Here is a 20,019-nt window from a genome sequence, read left to right as displayed (position 1 = left end):
TTCCTAGGCTCTGTGTTTTCCTCCTACAACTCTCTAGTCTCAGCTTTTCTTTTATAGTAGATCTCCTGGAAACAGTTGTCTGTATTCAATGTCTCTACCTCTCTGCAGGGATTCACTCCTCTATCTATGCCAGTCACAACACTGTCCCCAAAGTCTACCGAGATTAAACTTAACAATGTTACCCCATCTTGCCAAATCTAATAGCCAACTTCTATTTCTCATTTTATTTCAGCATAATAACTACCTTCTTGTTGAAGACATTTTATTAACTTGGTTTCTAAGGCATCAAACTGTATATTTTCTCCTCATTTTTCACTGATTTCTAATTCTCAGTTACCTGTAACGATTCACCTCTTATTCATGAGCTCTAATTATTGAACGTTCTCTGGGCTCAGTACTTGGCTCTCTTCTCTTTTTTAATTGAAGATATCACATTTCTCATATGCATTTGGTTTAGAATCTGCTAGAGTTACAATGGGGGCAGGACTGTAAGAAGAGTCCTGAAGATTCAGTCTTCTGAGTATCAGAAGGTCTACATTATTTTTATTGTTTTAGATTAGTTAACATAAAGCTGGTGATTCTATTTACACTGCAAGAAAAAACTTTTCATGTTTTCTAATATATTTTATAGAATAAATTAATGTCATGTACTCCATGTACAGCCCAGTTATGATGAAAGGTTAAATTTCTGGGAAATTAGATATCCTTGGAAATTCTTGCTTTCAGTAAATAAGAGGCAGAGCATGATGAGAATCAGTCTCCCATAGTGCTCTCTGTCCATTGATTATGGTCCCAGGATGTTAATATTCTCTGCCTTATTTTTTTTAATCTTTCTGAGAATAATAATAAAGATAATATTCTTAGAATTTATGACTCAAATTCTTCCCTTCTAAGCTTTATTCTTAAAAAAAAATGTGATCTAAAATGTTTAATTTTAATGAATTGAAAAATTTTGTGTTTTTTATTTCCTTCCTGTCTGTACTTACTTTGTTGGTGATTCTTATCTAGCTCAATGACTTTATATATCATTTACAGCTTGAGGACTCCACATTTCTAATCCTAATGTGGACCTCTCCCCTAAATTCTATGCCTATATACTCAATTACCTTTTTGGCATTTGAATACCTAATAGCAAGCTCAAACATAACGTATTTAAGAATTCCTAAATTATACCCCACTCTTTCCTACTCTTTTTTCATCTCATTAAAGGCATCACAATTCACCTTGTTGCTGAGAGCAAAACTGCAAATATTATAATATTCTCTTCTGTTCCTGTCATAGTACATATCCATCCCACTGGACGGTAGTAAGTTTTACCTTCAAAACATGTTCTTCCCTGGCTTGGGGAAGATCCCCCGGAGAAGGGAATCTACCTATTCCAGTATTCTGGCCTGGAGAATTCCATGGACTGTATAGCCCTTGGGGTTGCAAAGAGTCAGACACAACTGAACAACTTTCACTTCACTTACCTTCACAACATACTGTGAATCCACCTACTTTTAACCAACTCTGTTGTGACCATCTAAGTTAACTTCGTCTCTTGCCCCCTAACATCTCCTTCTTGCCACTCTCTCTACTCAATCTACACAGCAGGCAGAATGATTTTTTAAAGCACAAATAATAATCTGTTAACCTTTATCTAAAACCCATCCATGTCATCCCACAGTACTCAAAAGAAAATTCATATTCCTTAGAACAATCTTTAAGACATTACATGCCCAGCCCTGCCAATGTCTTTGACTTTCTTTCCAGCCACTCACAACTCTGCTTACCTGCTTCAGCCACTCCTCAAACATCCCAACTTCATTTTCCCTTCAGCACAGGTTTCTTTTCCATCCCCTCTTCCTGTCAAGTTCCTGCTCTAGATCTTACAAGTCTTCATTCAGGCATCTGATTAAATGTGACCATTTCAATGAGACAATTTGCAGTTACTGTCTGTTAAAATTTTCAACCTGATTGCCTTATATATTTTGCCTTATATATATATTGACTTATAATTTTCAACTCTCCATTGCCTTATATAACCATTCAAAAGTATAGGGTAGATTTATGTGTTTTAATTTTCTATTTCTACTATGAGGGAAGAAACTTGATACATTTTGTGCATTACTGTATTCCCAACACAGTACAGGGCACATTTAAGTACATATAATAATTAAGTGGATCAATGAATGTGAGTACTTTAAAACATAATTCAAAAATACCTAACACTCCTTCCATTAAGAATGTGGAGTCCATGTCTCCTTTTCTTGAATATGGACTAATAGAATATGGCAGAAGTTATGCTGTGATAGTTTTTCAGCTGAGGCCTTTAAAGAATGGAAGCTTATATTTCCTATATTTGGGGGTATTCATAGAACCCCAGAAACATTCTATAAGAAAACAAAGAATCATATAGAAAAATCACATACAGTTGTTCTTGTAATTATCCTACCTGAGGTTCCAAACAGTAGCCCATTATCAACTTCCAGATATGAGTGAGTAAGTGTTCAAATAGCCTCCAGTCACTGAATGACCCTTACCCTTCAGTCTCTCAGCTTATGCTGCATAGAGCAGAGATAAACTTTCCTTTTAAAGTGTTGTCCAAATTGAAAGTTTGTGAGCAAAATAAATGATTGTTCTTGGTCTGAATCATTCAGGATTGGGATGCAGCAGTAGATAACAGGAACAATGAGCAAAAGACTAATATATATTTGGCATTATGATGGGATTGAACTTCCCTGGTGGGTCAGGCAGTAAAGTATCCATCTGCAAGGCAGTAAACAGGTTCAGTCCCTGGGTCAGGAAGATCCTCTGGAGAAGGAAATGGCAACCCACTCCTGTATTCTTGCCTGGGGAATTCCGTGGACAGAAGAGCCTGGCAGGCTACAGTCGATGGTGTCACAAAGAGTCAGACATGACTGAGCGACTAAGCATGCATGCACTATAGGATTATTGTTGACCAAGTGGCCCATTATCAAGGCTAGAAATCTGCATGCCTCTGTCCCCTGCACAGTGGCAACAGAATTGCCAAGGAGAATAACGCAGTCAAGCCCTGGATGGAAAGCACTTTCCTCACATAGAGAAGAGAGAGCAAGTTCAGCTTCAGTAGTGGGCACTGGTCCCCCTATAGGCAGTGAGTCCGTCTCAGCAACTTTCAGTACAGCACAGGGAACTCTCCTCAGTGCTCTGTCGTGACCTAAATGGGAAGGAAATCCAAAAAAGGGAATATATGTAAACATAGAGCTCCTTCACTTTGCTGTACAGCAGAAACTAACAACATGATAAAGCAACTATACTCAGTAAGATTGTCTTTTAAACAAAAGGCAATTAGTCTGGATATTCCACTCTGGTGAGGCAGCAGAAGGGCACTGTCCTCTCCCCTCTGGGGACAGATGTAATAGTGGGGTGTGCTAGGCGCCATTGACGCACATGCTTAAGTAAGGCAAAGGAGCACGTACTGAGTTTGAAACTGGGAAAGATAGTCCTACCTAAGGTGACAATTCCAACACAGTCTATGAGGACTGTTTCAATAAGAAACTGTTCAGGACCCAAGGTCCAGTCTCATGTGCTTGAATAGGGGGTGAGTCACTGCATGCATGAGGCTGCCTTTCCCTACAGTTACTTGTGTGGATATTTCACTTGTGACCTTGCGTAAGTGCAACTGGTCTATCTTTTGCTTTTAAGACTGTGATGGAATGACTGTGGTAGACTAATGCTGCCACTCATAGCAGTGGCAAAATTCAGATTAAAAAAAAAATTCAGAAGTCATCAGGGTATGGGGGGTTGGACCACACAAAAACAAAAAAGAAACAAAAACTAGTAAAACTAACATGAAGAGCATGAAGGACAAAATGATACGATACTGAAAGATGAGCTCCGCAGGTCGGTAGGAGCCCAACATGCTACAGGAGATAAGTAGAGAAATAACTCCCGAAAATGAAGAGACAGAGCCAAAGAGAAACAACACCCAATTGTGGATGTGACTGGTGACGGAATTAAAGTCCAATGCTGTAGAGAGCAATATTGCATAGGAACCTGGAATGTTAGGTCCATGAATCAAGGCAAATTGGAAGTGGTCAAACAGGAGATGGCAAGAGTGAACATCGACATTTTAGAAATCAGTGAACTAAAATGCACTGGAATGGGTGAATTTAACTCATTTGACCATTATATCTACTACTGTGCGCAAAAATCCCTTAGAAGAAGGGAGTGGCCATCATAGTCAAAAAGAGTCTGAAATGCAGTACTTGGATGCAATCTCAAAAACAACAGAATGATTTGTTTGATTCCAAGGCAAACCATTCACTATTACAGTAATCCAAGTCTATGCCCCCACCAGTAATGCTGAAGAAGCTGAAGTTGAACAGTTCTATGAAGATTTACAAGACCTTCTAGAACTAACACACAAAAAAGATGTCTTTTTCTTTTTTTTATTTTTAATTTTTTAACTTTACAATACTGTATTGGTTTTGCCATATATCAAAATGAATCCGCCACAGGTATACATGTGTTCCCCATCCTGAACCCTCCTCCCACCTCCCTCCCCATACCATCCCTCTGAGTCGTCCCAGTGCACCAGCCCCAAGCATCCAGTATCATGCATTGAACCTGGACTGGTGACTCATTACATATATGATATTATTCATGTTTCAATGCCGTTCTCCCAAATCATCCCACCCTCGCCCTCTCCCACAGAGTCCAAAAGACTGTGCTATACATCTGTGTCTCTTTTGCTGTCTCGCATACAGGGTTATTGTTACCATCTTTCTAAATTCCATATATATGCGTTAGTATACCGTATTGGTGTTTTTCTTTCTGGCTTACTTCACTCTGTATAATAGGCTCCAGTTTCATCCACCTCAATAGAACTGACTCAAATGCATTCTTTTTAATGGCTGAGTAATACTCCATTGTGTATATGTACCACAGCTTTCTTATCCATTCATCTGCTGATGGACATCTAGGTTGCTTCCAGGTCCTGGCTATTATAAACAGTGCTGCGATGAACATTGGGGTACACGTGTCTCTTTCCCTTCTGGTTTCTTCTGTGTGTATGCCCAGCAGTGGGATTGCTGGATCATAAGGCAGTTCTATTTCCAGTTTTTTAAGGAATCTCCACACTGTTCTCCATAGTGGCTGTACTAGTTTGCATTCCCACCAACAGTGTAAGAGGGTTCCCTTTTCTCCACACCCTCTCCAGCATTTATTGCTTATAGACTTTTGGATTGCAGCCATTCTGACTGGCGTGAAATGGTACCTCATAGTGGTTTTGATTTGCACTTCTCTGATAATGAGTGATGTTGAGCATCTTTTCATGTGTTTGTTAGCCATCTGTATGTTTTCTTTGGAGAAATGTCTATTTAGTTCTTTGGCCCATTTTTTGATTGGGTCATTTATTTTTCTGGAATGTCTTTTTCATTATAGGGGACTGGAATGCAAAAGTAGGTAGTGAAGAGATACCTGGAGTAACAGGCAAATTTGGCCTTGGAATACAAAATGAAGAAGGTCAAAGTCTAACAGTTTTGCAAAGAGAATGCACTGGTCATAGCAAACACCCTCTTCCAACAACACAAGAGAAGACTCTACACATGGACATCACCAGATCGTCAACACCAAAATCAGATTGATTACATTCTTTGCAGGCAAAGATGGAGAAATTCTATACAGTCAGCAAAAACAAGACCAGGAGCTGACTGGCTCAGATTATGAACTCCTTATTACCAAATTCAGACTTAAATTGAAGAAAGTAGGGGAAACCACTAGACCATTCAGGTATGACCTAAATCAAATCCCTAACGTTTTTACAGTGGAAATGACAAATAGATTCAAGAGGTTAGATCTGATAGAGTGCCTAAAGAACTATGGATAGAGGTTTGTGATATTGTACAAGAGGCAGTGATCAAGACCATCCCCAAGGAAAAGAAATGCAAAAAGGCAAATGGTTGCCTGCAGAGGCCTTACAAATAGCTGAGAAAAGAAGAGCCGCTAAAGGCAAAGGAGGAAAGATATACCCATTTGAATTTAGAGTCCCAAAGAATAGCAAGGAGAGATAAGAAACCCCTCCTCAGTGATCAATGCAAAGAAATAGAGGAAAATAATAGAATGTGAAAGACCAGAGTTCTCTTCAAGAAAATTAGAGATATCAAGGGAACATTTCATGCAAAGATGTGGTCAATAAAGGACAGAACTGGTACGGACCTAACAGAAGCAGAAGATATCAAGAAGAAGTGGCAAGAATACACAGAAGAACTGTACAAAAAAGATCTTCATGACTCAGATAACCACGATGGTGTGATCACCCACCTAGAGCCAGACATCCTGGAATGTGAAGTCAAGTGGGCCTGAGGAAGCCTCACTATGAACAAAGTTAGTGGAGGTGACGGAATTTCAGATGAGCTAATTCAAATCCTAAAAGATGATGCTGTGAAAGTGCTGCACTCAATATGCCAGGAATTTGGAAAACTCAGCAGTGTCCACAGGACTAGAAAAGGTTAGGTTTCATTCTAGTCCCAAAGAAGGCCAGTGTGAAAGAATGTTCAAACTATTGCACAACTGCACTCATCTCACAGACTAGCAAAGTAATGCTCAAAATTCTCCAAGCCAGGCTTCAAAAGTATGTGAATCATGAACTTCCAGATGTTCAAGCTGGATTTAGAAAAGGCAGAGGAAACAGAGATCAAATTGCCAACATCTGCTGGATCATCAAAAAAGCAAGAGAGTTCCAGAAAAACATCTGCTTTATTGACTACACAAAAGCCTTTGACCCTGTGGATCACAACAAAGTGTGGAAAATTCTGAAAGAGATGGGAATACCAGACCACTTGACCTGCCTCCTGAGAAATCTGTATGCAGGTCAAGAAGCAACAGTTAGAACTGGACATGGAACAATAGACTGGTTCCAAATTGGGAAAGGAGTATGTCAAGGCTGTATATTGTCACCTTGTTTATTAAACTTATATGCAGAATACATCATGCGAAATGCCAGGCTGGATGAAGCACAAGCTGGAATCAAGATTACAGGGAGCAATGTCAATAACCTCAGATACGCAGATGATACCACCATTATGGCAGAAAGGGAAGAAGAAACTAAAGAGCCTCTTGATAAAAGTGAAAGAGGAGAGTAAAAACTCTGGCTTAAAACTCAACATTCAGAAAACAAAGATCATGGCATCTGGTCCCATCACTTCATGGCAAATAGATGGGGAAATGATGGAAACAGTGACAGACTCTATTTTTGGGGGCTCCAAAATCACTGCAGATGGTGACTGCAGCCTTGAAATTAAAAGACACTTACTCCTTGGAAGGAAAGCTATGACCGGCCTAGACAGCATGTTAAAAAGCAGAGACGTTACTTTGCCAACAAAGGTCCATCTAGTTAAAGCTATGGTTTTTCCAGTAGTCATGTATGGATGTGACAGTTGGATTATAAAGAAATCTGAGTGCCGATGAATGCTGACAAATTGATACTTTTCAACTGTGGTGTTGGAGAAGACTCTTGAGCATCCCTTGGACTGCAAGGAGATCCAACAAGTCAGTCCTAAAGGAAATCCGTCCTGAATATTCACTGGAAGGATGGATGTTGACACTGAAACTCCAATACTTTGGCCACCTGATGTGAAGAGCTGACTCATTGGAAAAGACACTGATGCTGGGAAAGATTGAAGATGGGAGGAGAAGGGGATGACAGAGGATGAGATGGTTGGATGGCATCACCGACTTGATGGACATGAATTTGAGTAAGCTCCAGGAGTTGGTGATGGACAGGGATCCTGGTGTGCTCTGGTCCATGGAGTGGCAAAGAGTTGGACACAACTGTGTGACTGAACTGAAGTATGACAAAGATTTTGAGAACGTAACTGCAGAAATAGCTAATATTTTCTGTGCTGTTGAGGTGTTTTATTCTTTTGAGGTATTTTCTGATTCTTGGCTGGGAGTGAGATACTGATAATCAGACAGAGGGGCTGCTACTGAAAGGCAGAAATGTCAACAGAACTTTTGGCAACTCCACAGAGCCAAGGACGTAAAAGTTGGAAGCCAAAGTAGCCAGGATGTGAGGGTCTAATTTTTAGAATGAAAACAGGTATAACGAATTGACTCTGAGACTTGACACTGTTTCCCCTGAGGTGTGGCTGAATTCTTTTTTTTTAATTTTATTTTTTAACTTTACAATATTGTATTTGTTTTGCCATATATCAACATGAATCTACCACAGGTATACGCATGTTCCCCATCCCGAACCCTCCTCCTCCTCCCTCCCTGTACCATCCTTCTGAGTCGTCCCAGTGCACCAGCCCCAAGCATCCAGTATCGTTCATCGAACCTGGACTGGAGACTCGTTTCATATATGATATTATTCATGTTTCAATGCCATTCTCCCAAATCATCCCACCCTCTCTCTCTCCCACAGAGTCCACAAGACTGTTCTATACATCAGTGTCTCTTTTGCTGTCTCGCATACAGGGTTATTGTTACCATCTTTCTAAATTCCATATATATGCGTTAGTATACTGTATTGGTGTTTTTCTTTCTGGCTTACTTCACTCTGTATAGTAGGCTCCAGTTTCATCCACCTCATTAGAACTGATTCAAACATGTGGCTGAATTCTTGAACTGCACAGTACAGGAAACCAAACAGCAAAACTCTGAAACATATGTGAGGGTTTTAAGACTCACGGTGTCAAGAAGACAAAAATTAGAGTTCAGGGCATATCAAGAAGGAAAAGTTTGTTAAATATCCTAAACTCTCAGATAGGACACTTAGGTAGTTAAACCCCAAAAGTGAAGATTGCCGCTGCTGCTAAGCCACTTCAGTCGTGTCCGACTCTGTGCAACCCCATAGACGGCAGCCCACCAGGCTCCCCCGTCCCTGGGATTCTCCAGGCAAGAACACTGGAGTGGGTTGCCATTTCCTTCTCCAATGCATGAAAGTGAAAAGTGAAAGTGAAGTCGCTCAGTCGTGTCCGACTCTAGCGACCCCATGAACTGCAGCCTACCAGGCTCCTCCATCCATGGGATTTTCCAGGCAAAAGCACTGGAGTGGGGTGCCATTGCCTTCTCCGAAAGTGAAGATTACTCAGAAATAAACAGAAAATTACAAAGAAGTTAACTTGAGTAAGCTCAGTCTCTGGTTAGCATGACTTTATCCTTTCTACTGCTTACACAAGAATAGAATAACCTTCTCTGGAAAAAGTAAAGTTATCCAAATCCTTTAAAAGTTTACTAACATATGTCTGGAATTTACTCAAAAACTACTAGCAGAACAAAATAATAAGACAAAAGAAAAGAAAAGCAACAATAGAAACAAACAGTGTCATCTGACAAGAACATTAAAGTAATTGTTATAAATTTGAGAAAATAAATGAGAAAATGGAGAATTTTATTAGGAAAACATAATCTTATAAAAAATCAAATGAAAATTATAGAACTGATAATTTAAATAACTAAAATTAAGAACTAGATTGGTTTAATGATAAATTGGACAAAAGAGAAGATTAGCAAATGGAAGTCAGTTAACATTTAGAATGAAATATGGAGGGCCAAATGGATGAAAAATATAGAGACTATTATAAGACTCATAAGGGTCATAGTGAAAAGTCTAACATGTATTTAACATATAAGAGTTCTAGAAGAGAAATGAAAGAGAATGAGACACAAGAATTATTTAAAGTAATAATGGCTAAGCTTTTATGTTAATAGAATACATCAAGAAACAGGTGCAGGAAGTTTAACAAATCTAAGGGGAAAATACAAAGAAAGCAATCCCAAACTGTTAAAAACCAAAAAAAAAAAAAGTAATAATTATTGTAAAGCAGCTGAAAAATGATATATTACCATCAAAGAAGCAGGAAATAAGTTGACAGTGGACATAAAAATATTGAAATGATGAAAAATGACATGCTATACAAAGAAAAACCGAAAGAAGTTAATGTGACTGTAGTACCAGATAAAATAAAATTTTAAATATTTTGTGTCTTGTGTGTACAGTACAGTTAGACCCTAATATTCCCCGGTTCCCCATCTGCAGGTTCAACCATGGTGGGCTGTGTACTAGGTTCAGGATCTGGGTTGAATCACTGAATGCACAATCCTGCACATATTGAAGGCTGATTATAAGACTTGAGCAACAGCATATTTTGGTATCCATGGGTTCTAGAACCAGTCTTTTGGAGATAGACTGGTTCCAGGATCTCTGACTATCAAAATGATTATATGTCTCTTGTATAAAGTATAGAGCTCTGAAAATCTTTATCCTTTTATTGAATGACTTAGTCCCTTCAGATATAATGTAACCAGGGATACATGGAGGTTAATATTTACCATCTTGGAATTGTTACTATTTTTTTTTTCCTGTTTCACTTCTTTTTCTCTCCTTATCTATGTTGAGTATTTTTATTAGTTCATTTTATTAGCTTACGAGTTACACATTCTTTCAGTGGTTACACTAGATAATACGTGTATATCTCTATATCACATGCTTAACTTACTAAAATTAATAAGTTCTAATTGTTATACATCTACTAACATAGGTTTAAAAGACATAAGGTGCAAAATACAAAAGTAAAAGTTATCAATCACAGTGGGAAACTTTAACTTCTTTCAATAACAAAATATAACTAAACATTCCTGGGTCGGGAATTTACTAGAAAAAGGGATAGGCTACCCACTCCAGTATTCTTGGCCTTCCCTGGTGACTCAGATGGTAAAGAATCCACCTGCAAAGCAGGAGACCTGAGTTCGATCCCTGGCTTGGGAAGATCCCCTGGAGAAGGGAATGGCTACCCAATCCAGTATTCTTGCCTGGAGAATTCCATGGAATATATAGTCCACCGGGTTGCAAAGAGTTGGACGCGACTGAGCAACTTTTACTTTCACTTTTTAAACAGATAAGATATTCATAGCACTATTCAGCACTATACAAATCCAGACTAAAATAAAAATGAAAACATGTCTATCAACAGCAGAATGGATAGATTATAAATTTATAGGTATTGTATAGTAATTGGAATGAATGAACTGCTGCATGCAACACAAATCAATCTGACGAACAGAACATTGAGTAAAGGAAGCCAAAAACAAAAGATGACATACCACATGATTCAATTTTATTTAAAAGTCAAAAACAGGCAAGCTCATTTATGGCAAGAAGATTCACAATAGTTATTATCTTTGGGGAAGGAGGTGAATGAGGGGATATGTATTAATAATGGGAGTGTCTGTGATGCTGATATTTCACTTCTCAGTCTGAACTTATGTTGTGAAAAGTAAAGACACTGTCAGCCAGGTGTTGACAGCTCAGTGTTTATTTTTATGTTGGCATCTCTATGGCAGGATAAACATTCTATTAGCATTCTGTCCAGCATTTTGAGATGATGATCGATAACTGGGGAGAGGCACAGTGAGGCGGGTGTAAGAAAGTCACAGTGCAGAAATGCAAGATGATAGACCATGGCAGTGAGTTTTAAAATACAGTCTGCACCTGAGGAATTTATTGAACATGCAGATTCCTGGGTACAACCCCTAGAGAGCGTGATTCATTGTCTGAACTAATATCCAGGAGTGAGTATTTTTACAAACACTCCAGGAAATTATAACACAGGTGATTTAAAGACCAGTCTACACTCCACGGGGTTGCAAAGAGTCGGATACGACTGAGTGACTACTGCATACTCATGCACGCACTTCAGAGTGCTCCTTAATAGAGGGAACACTTAGGTTACAAAAGTATGGAACCCCCACATGAAATACAGTAATAACTTACAAGTATTCACTTTGAGCTACAGCCTTGATCATATAGCCTGTTTTCTAATAGATTTCCTATAAGGTGTCTTTAAGTTCAACTCCTTCAAACTACTTTGGAAAGCAAATCAGAACCTGACTGACGAGCTTTTGAAAGACAAGTTATTATTCTATGACAAAGCTTAAATCTGCTCTAATTTAAAGACGGAAATTATTTAAAACTTTGGTTTTTCACTTCTGATAATAAATCATTTGCTACATACAACACAACTGGTCACAGCACCAGCTTGTCATGATACTCGGGTTGATAATCCTGGGTATACTCATTTATGTAAGAGGGGACTCCCAGTAAATTTGAAGAAAACAGCTCAAAAAAAGCCATTCTTCAGGGAAGTTAGAAATCTCTGGACAGTATTATTGATTTAAAAAAAAAAACCCTGCTCTAAAGCTAAGGTCTTTTTGCACCTCCATGTTAGAGATGAGATAACCAAATAATAACAGAAGCTGTGACTGTCCTAAGGATACACAGAGATGGGGTAGGCATTATAGTACTCATCTCCTCTTACCTGTATGAGGATTTGTGAGACAACTGGCTACTTTTTTTCAACATTTTCTTCTGCTTCCAATGATTCTTATTTCACCTGAGTCCCTCTTATTTGTTTGGTTAATAATGGTGCATGTTCAGTTACTGAGTCATGTCTGACTCTTTGAGATCCCATGGACTATAGCCCGCCAGGCTCCTCTGTGCATGGGACTTCCCAGGCAAGAATAGTGAAATGGGTTGCCATTTCCTACTCCAGGGTATCTTCTCAACTCAGGGATTATACCCATGTCTCCTGCATTGACAGGAGAATTCTTTACCACTCTGCCACCAAATTTGCACATATAGCATTTATATGAAATCCTTATATGAAGAATCACTTTCAAGGATGACTTTAAATATATAAAAAACACACAAACTAAGAATTAAAAAAAAATACAAAAGTTTCTGCAATTTTTAACCCATGTAAAATACTTCATGTTTAAATTCAAGGGATATTTGATCCAAGTGTATGTGTACTTACCTAACATGAATGCTAACATTCTACAAATGATCTTCAGATACCTGTTCTCAAAAAAAGAAAAAGTCTTTACCACTAAAAAGTAATTAGAAGTCATCTTACCTAAAAGTTTTCAGTTAGTTGTGCAATAACAGGGAAAACATTTGCAAGCCTGAAATAGCACCTTTTCAAATAGTGTACTATCAATATTCCTTAGTAATCCTCTTTTGATGTTTAAAATTCATTCTTATCTCTTCAAGTATACTTGAAATTATTTAGTAGTAGATGAAAAACCAGGGTGCAAACCTGGGAAGCATAAAGCAGAGTTTCTGAAAGATTTACCCCCAACATCTGCTCTAGCGTTCGCTGACCAACTGTTTACAGTTACACTGGGATGGCCAAAAAGATGGTTCAGGTTTTTCCATAACATGATGTGGAAAAACCCGAGCCAATTTCTTTGCCAGTCCACTGCTTTCAGGTCCCCACTCAGCAGTGACTGGCTGGCATCTCTGGGAGTCAGTCCACTCTTCTCAATTTTTAACCCACCCACACTCACCACAGGTGATTCTTGTTCACTCTGATCAAATAATTTAATTCAGATTAAATAGCAAATAACCGAGAGGCCAAATCGGGCAGGTGTTATCCTAGCAGAGTCTCATTTCAGATAAAACCATCATCTGTGTCTTCGTGGCTGTATGTGTGTGGGTATGGGTGTGGGTGTGGGTGCCGGTGCCCACAAGGAAGAAGAGCCTGCTGGCACTGGGGAGCCGGGAAGAAGGAGCAGGGATCTTTCTTGGTGGGTGGCACAGTAGGTGCAGAGGAGGCAAAGTGGAAAGTAGATGAAGAGGCATTTGATGTTTTCTTTCTAATAATTTTAAGGTAGGTAAAGATGGGGGTATAGCTTTTTTTCCAGCAAATGAGCTTGAACTAACTAGGCCGCTGCAGTACATCGGAACCCCAGTGAGCCTCCATTCTTAACCACTTGAGAAATGTAAATGTTCTCCTTAAACCAGCATAAGGAAGACTGAAGTTAAATTGAGCAGTAATCGGTAAGAATAGCGGAAAATTAGTCAAAAGTAACCAGACTATACCTCAGCCCTCTACATTAAAAAATCCTGTTTTAATTTGGATGCATCTTTAAATGTGTGATAAAATGTCTATTTGGGGGGGTTTGATTATTTGTTTTTATTTCAGGCTTCCCTGGTAGCTCAGTTGGTAAAGAATCCACCTGCAATGCAGGAGACCCCAGTTCAATTCTTCGGTCAGGAAGATCCCCTGGAGAAGGGAATGGCAACCCACTCCAGTATTCTTGGGCTTCCCTGGTGGCTCAGCTGGTAAAGAATCTGCCCGAAATATGGGAGACCTGGGTTTGATCCCTGGGTTGGGAAGGTCCCCTAGAGAAGGGAAAGGTTAATTAATAATTAGCTATTTTATTTCCAATTAACAAAATTTTAAATTAAAATTAAAAAATATATAATAAAAATTTAATAAAATTAGTTATTTTATTACTTTATTTATCTGTTACTCTATTTCAATAACTAATACACAGGGAGATAAAAAGGTAAACCTCCAAACAATTTAGAAAAAGAAAATGTCAGGGACACGTGGACCATGTATTCTTAGCATATACCATCCTAGGTCTTACCCACATCAGAAGTGACTCAGGAAAACTCCTAAAAAAGGGCCCAGTAAGGGGAAAATATTTCATTTGTCATGAGATCAAGGAACAAAGGATATACTGTATCTGATATTAACCCTCAAAGTATTCTTAGAGTTAAGTCACAGAGAGAGCAGTCCTTGGGCTTTTCTCCCAGCAAAGCCCTTGCAGAATTCATGCTTGAAAAATGTCAGGTTACATTCCTAGGCTGTTATTACTTGACAGATCAGACTTACGTAATGTATACACTTTCCTCCATTGTCTTATAAATCACAGAGAATGCACAAATGTTTTCTAAGTACTAGTGAAAGCTAGAACTAGCCTCTCAGTTGTCAATTAAAATCTAAAAAAAGGCAAGTCACAAACCATTTAGATCTCTCTCATATTTCTAACTCAAAAAAGGAAACCTATTCCTTATAAAGGAGAAGGAAATGGCAACCCCCTCCAGTATTCTTGCCTGGAGAATCCCATGGACAGAGGAGCCTGGCAGGCTACAGTCTATGGGGTCGCAGAGAGTCAGACACTACTGAGTGACTAAACAACAACAACAATTCCTTATAAAATGTTTTGCTTTATTTTTTAATGTGTGTTGGCAGTAGAAGATAGGAATATGGTTACCATCTCAGGTAGACTCTGGTTAGAAAATGAATTCTCATCTCAGCGTTCCCTTTACGAATCACATGAACTTATGCAAGTCACTACCCTGTTGTCTGGCTCTCCCAGACTAATGGTTCTTCTTTTCTGCCTCTCAAGAATAGCATATGATCATTAATACATTTTTTTGAAAAGTTAAAGTATTATGCAAATGGCATATCTAATGTAACCTTTGTCAGACAAAACAGAAACTGAGAATTTAGGAAGTTGGAAATTTCCTCCCCAGGCTGAGCTATGAGCAAGTGAAAGTCTCTCTGTCATGTCCAACTCTTTGCAACATCATGTAGCCTGCCAGCCTCCTCTGTCCATGGGATTCTCCAGGCAAGAATATTAGAGTCAGTTATCATTCCCTTCTCCAGGGGCTCTTCCCAACCTAGGGATCAAACCCAGGTCTCCTGCTTTGCAGGCAGATTCTTTACCATCTGAGCCACTGCCCCCTGTGAGAAAGCACCCAACAGTCACCCAACAAAGGTCTGCTCACAGGTGCCCTACGGTAAGACTTTGCTGAGCCTCATCTGAACCCCCTTCCATGGCTCAGCTCAGTCGTCTGCTTCTTAAAAACAGAGAGAAAGCAAGGTCTTGGTGTGAGAAAGGACAGTGGTGGAGCAGGTTGTCTGCTGGCACATGGATAGCTCTAGGCAGTGATGAAAGTCCACCAACAAGATCATCTGCCTGGGAACTATAGCCAGAAACAAAGGGGGTCACTGCCCAGCAGTGGCCTTTGTTTCCACTAAGTAGCAAGTATCAGGAAAGCAGAGAAATCAGTAGGCGGATAGAATATTCAATGTCCAGCTGAGTCTCTAAGCCAGAGGAGAAGGGGAGTGAGAGTTTTCCCAGAATGTCAGGCCTGTTATAGAGGCACAAAAGCTCACTTAAGACCAAGTGAAGGGTTTAACTATAAACTGTTCATGGCTCCTAGCCACAGCCCTGGATGATAAAGAGCTGAGGGCCTTCCACACATGGCACGCTGCTCGAACTCAACAAATGCAGGGAACTTAAAATTGTTAGACAAATTAAATGAGTGTTAAAGTGGTCCTTTAGAAGAGTTCTTAGTTCTCCTTTGGCCCCTTGTGAAGGTTCTGCTTCTAGGGCAGACTTTAACAAAGATAGGCAGCTAACCGGTTCCGTTACCAAGGATTCGAAAGGTCAAATGACTGAAGGTGGCTGCTTTGGGTGAGTGAATGAGGAGTCAAGAACAGGATTCTGCAACCTGTAGAGGAAAAAGCAGACACCTGCTTCCAATGGAGATAGTCCAAAGAGAGCCCCTAGGTTATCCTGAAGAAGGGAGTGATGGGCACTGTTTGCAGTCTCCATGTAAGCTCAGATTCACAGGCTTTCTCTCAGTGTATTTCAGTTTCTATGAGAGAAAAAGTCCTCCTCAACCTCAATAACAAAGCACCTCCATCAATGAACTGGGTCTGCTTTCATGGAAGACACTTTCTCTAGGTCCTGAGGGCCTCTCTAGTAGAAAACCATCACATAGACCTGAAGGAGTCCTGGACTGAAGGGCAGGTTGCAGGACCTCAGCGCTGACTCTTGACCAGATTGGGTTGATCATACAATCCCTCACTTGGCTTTCCTGTCCTCCACTTGGGACTGAAACCCATGCTATCTTTTTCTCGTAATCTCTCAGGCAACCTAGCCCATTGATGAATGCTCGTTAAATGCTTATTGACAGACTAAAGCCCTTACTTGAGAGGGACCTGCAGAGAAGCATCTTTTAGTTGGAGAAACATGATCGACATCTAATCATCAAGCTTTGCAATAGGGGTGACTATGACACCCCAGACTCTAGCAACAGAATGACACCTCCTGTCCTCATCACATGCTCTGCTAGTTCAGGAAGCACTCTGGCAGCCTCTGATGTTCTATCAAGAGTCTCCTTTTGGACTCCAGGCCCTAGGCAGAAAGATCTCCATCCATAATACCTCTAGGATTAGATGTCAATAACCCTTCTCCTTTTTAATTCCTGTAAGTTACTCTGTGAGCCCTGGGCTCACAGGCTGCCCCTAGGGAGGTGGCTGGCTTCATTCTGCTGCTCTTTCACTATCATTTCTGTGCAGGATCATTTTTTCTGATCCAATGGTCATCTTAATGAAGTGGAACAAAAGCAGTTCCTCTTCCCTAGGATCCAGATCAAGTTTCCAGAGAGAAAAAGCCAAGACAAAGGACATTTGGATATGTCTGTACCCGTTTCCACTAAAATTCAACTTCTGAGGAGGCTTAAGGCAAGGGAGGAGACACCCCTGCACCACACCCATCCCACAGGGGTGGAGGCGGGACTCGCCACCTTATAATAGGACTTGCAGAAATCCAGCTCCACAAATCCTTCTTTTCTTCACTCTGACAACTGTTTCTGATATAATATGTGAATATGTGTGAATTTGATCTACCTTTGGAAATTCTCATCTGAGTTCAAACTAATTTTAATCTTATTACTTATGCAGTAGTAATAATGCTACCTTATCTGATATTCATCACTGTGTCTGCGCTGAGGGTGTTGTTGAAGAAGATGTATATTATAATGAATGTGGTGGAGAATCTATGGAAGACATTTCTATATAGTGTTATTATTAGAATAATTCTACTTTTCTGTAGAACTTGACTTTATCTTGACTTTGCAAATTGTGTAGTTGATCATACATTCTTTTCTGTGTAATACTCGAGCCTAATTGTGTCCGAATGATAACACAGGTACAGGACTGTATGTTGTGAAAAAGTGAAAGCGTTAGTCACTCAGTTGTGTCCAACTCTTTGCGACCTCATGGGCTATAGCCCACCAAGCTCCTGTGTCCGTGGAATTCTCCAGGCAAGAATACTGGAGTGGGTTGCCATTCCCTTCTCCATGGGATCTTTCCAATCCACAGATTGAACCCAACTCTCTTGCATTGCAGGCAGATTCTTTTACCATCTGAGCCACAAGGGAAGCCCATATAACCTTATACCTGGCACCATTTTCACTTAGTTCCTGCCTTACTTGGATTTTTCTATTTGATGTCTAAAAGGCAAAGTGGTATAGTGTGGAGAGTTCAGTCTTTGGAGTAGGACAGATGATGGTTTATATTCTGGTTTCATTTTTGCTGCGTGATCTTTTCGTTTCCTCTCTAGGCCTCCTTTTTCTTATTTGGAAAATTATAATAAAAATAGCACCTGTTCCTCTCTGTATTATGAGAACAGTACATATAAAGCAATACATACAAAGCATGTAGCACAATGACTGACATGTTCTTGTTCAAGAAATAGAAGCCCCTACAATTACAATGTATGTTTATTTTCCTCTTTCTTAAAAACTTTAGGCTGTCCCCAATGCAAGCCTCTTTCCTCTGATTCCAAATCTAGTAAGCCTCTCACTACATCACACAGCTTCACTGTGACTCACGTTTCCAAAATTCTTTACTTTAGTCTTCAGCAGCTGCATGAATCATAGTTTAAAAAAATCCAAAATTCAGGGATATGAGTACCTTATTCAATGCCAATCATTTTCCCACTAAACTCTACACTGCGTCACAGTCTCAAAGTAGATAAGACAATCCTATCGAACTGTATTCCAGCTCAGCTGCTGCTTTTTATAGCCTTTGTTTCCCAAACCAAATCACCCTTGTTTCTTCTCTCCCAAACACCCTGCTTACCAACTCACCCCTACCTTCTCTCCTTTCAGGGACATCAACTGTATGCTCCCCTCTCCCTCACCCACTGTATGTAATCCATCACTCATCCTAGAAACTTTTACTTCCCAGCCTCCCAGTCCTCTCCCCTCATTCCAGAGTTCTCTAACCATCTACGTGATCCACCCACACTCGCGCTCACCTGCTCAGTCTGCCCTATCCTGCATTTCATAACCAAATGCAAGAGAATGTACTTTTCTTTTCCTTTTTAAAACACTTAAAAAATGTAGCCTTAGTGGTTCTGTTAGCCTACTTTTCAGAGAATAGATGCTGGTTTCCAACCCCCCCACACACTTTTTTTTTTTTCAGTTAAGAAGGGAAAAGCATACTTTGTCCTTCCCCACACAAAAGTACTCAGAGCTTCTCTATTTGCTTCACACTCCCCAGTAACATTAATACAATGTCTCCCTTCCTATTTCTTATATTGATGTTTCTGAAGTGGCTGCCACCGTAGCTGGCCCACCGACTAGTCTCACTAAAGACTTACGCAGTAGGTTAGGTCCTTAGTTTGGAATGTTAATTGCAATTCTGAGACAAGAGAAGATGACGACCTGGACATCTTGGGATATAAATTTAAATATGCCTTGGATCCATCATAAAACACATTTAGTAATGACTTTGATGACAGAACAATTTGATTGTAAGCTATTTAAGGCTTATCAGACATAGACAACAAATCTAATGGTTACCAAAGGGGAAAGGTAGGTAGGGGTAGGGATAAATTAGGAGGCTGAGATTCACAGATATAAACTACTATAGATACAATAGATAAGCAACAAGCATGGGGAACTCTATTCAGAATCTTGTAATAACCTATAGTGGAAAATAATCTGAAAAATCTGAATAATCTGAAAAAATAAATATATAAAATGGATCACTTTGTATACCTGAAACTGACAATACTGTAAACCACCTATACTTCAACAACGTAACCATTTTTTTAAAAATTGGGGTATAGTTGCTTTCCAGTATTGCTGGTTTCTGCTGTGCAATGAAGTGAATCAGCTCTGTGTACACACATATCCCCTGCTCTTGGACCTCCTTCCCACCTCATCCTTTCCCACCCATCACGGGCATCACAGAGTGCTGGGCTGAGCTTCCAGTACTGTTAGAGCAGGTTCCCTCTGGCGAGCTGTTTTACACATGGCAGTGTATATGTGCCAGCTCCAGCCTCCCGAGTCATCCTGCTCCTGCTTCCCTCCCATTTGCAGGTCTGTCCTCTGTCTCTATTCCTGCCCTGAAAATAGGTTCATCTGTACCATTTTTCTAGATTTCGCATATATGG

This window comes from Bubalus kerabau, chromosome 12 (assembly GCF_029407905.1).
Source record: "Bubalus kerabau isolate K-KA32 ecotype Philippines breed swamp buffalo chromosome 12, PCC_UOA_SB_1v2, whole genome shotgun sequence".
Taxonomy (NCBI): Eukaryota; Metazoa; Chordata; class Mammalia; order Artiodactyla; family Bovidae; genus Bubalus; species Bubalus kerabau.
Note: the sequence above shows the minus strand (reverse complement) of the source record.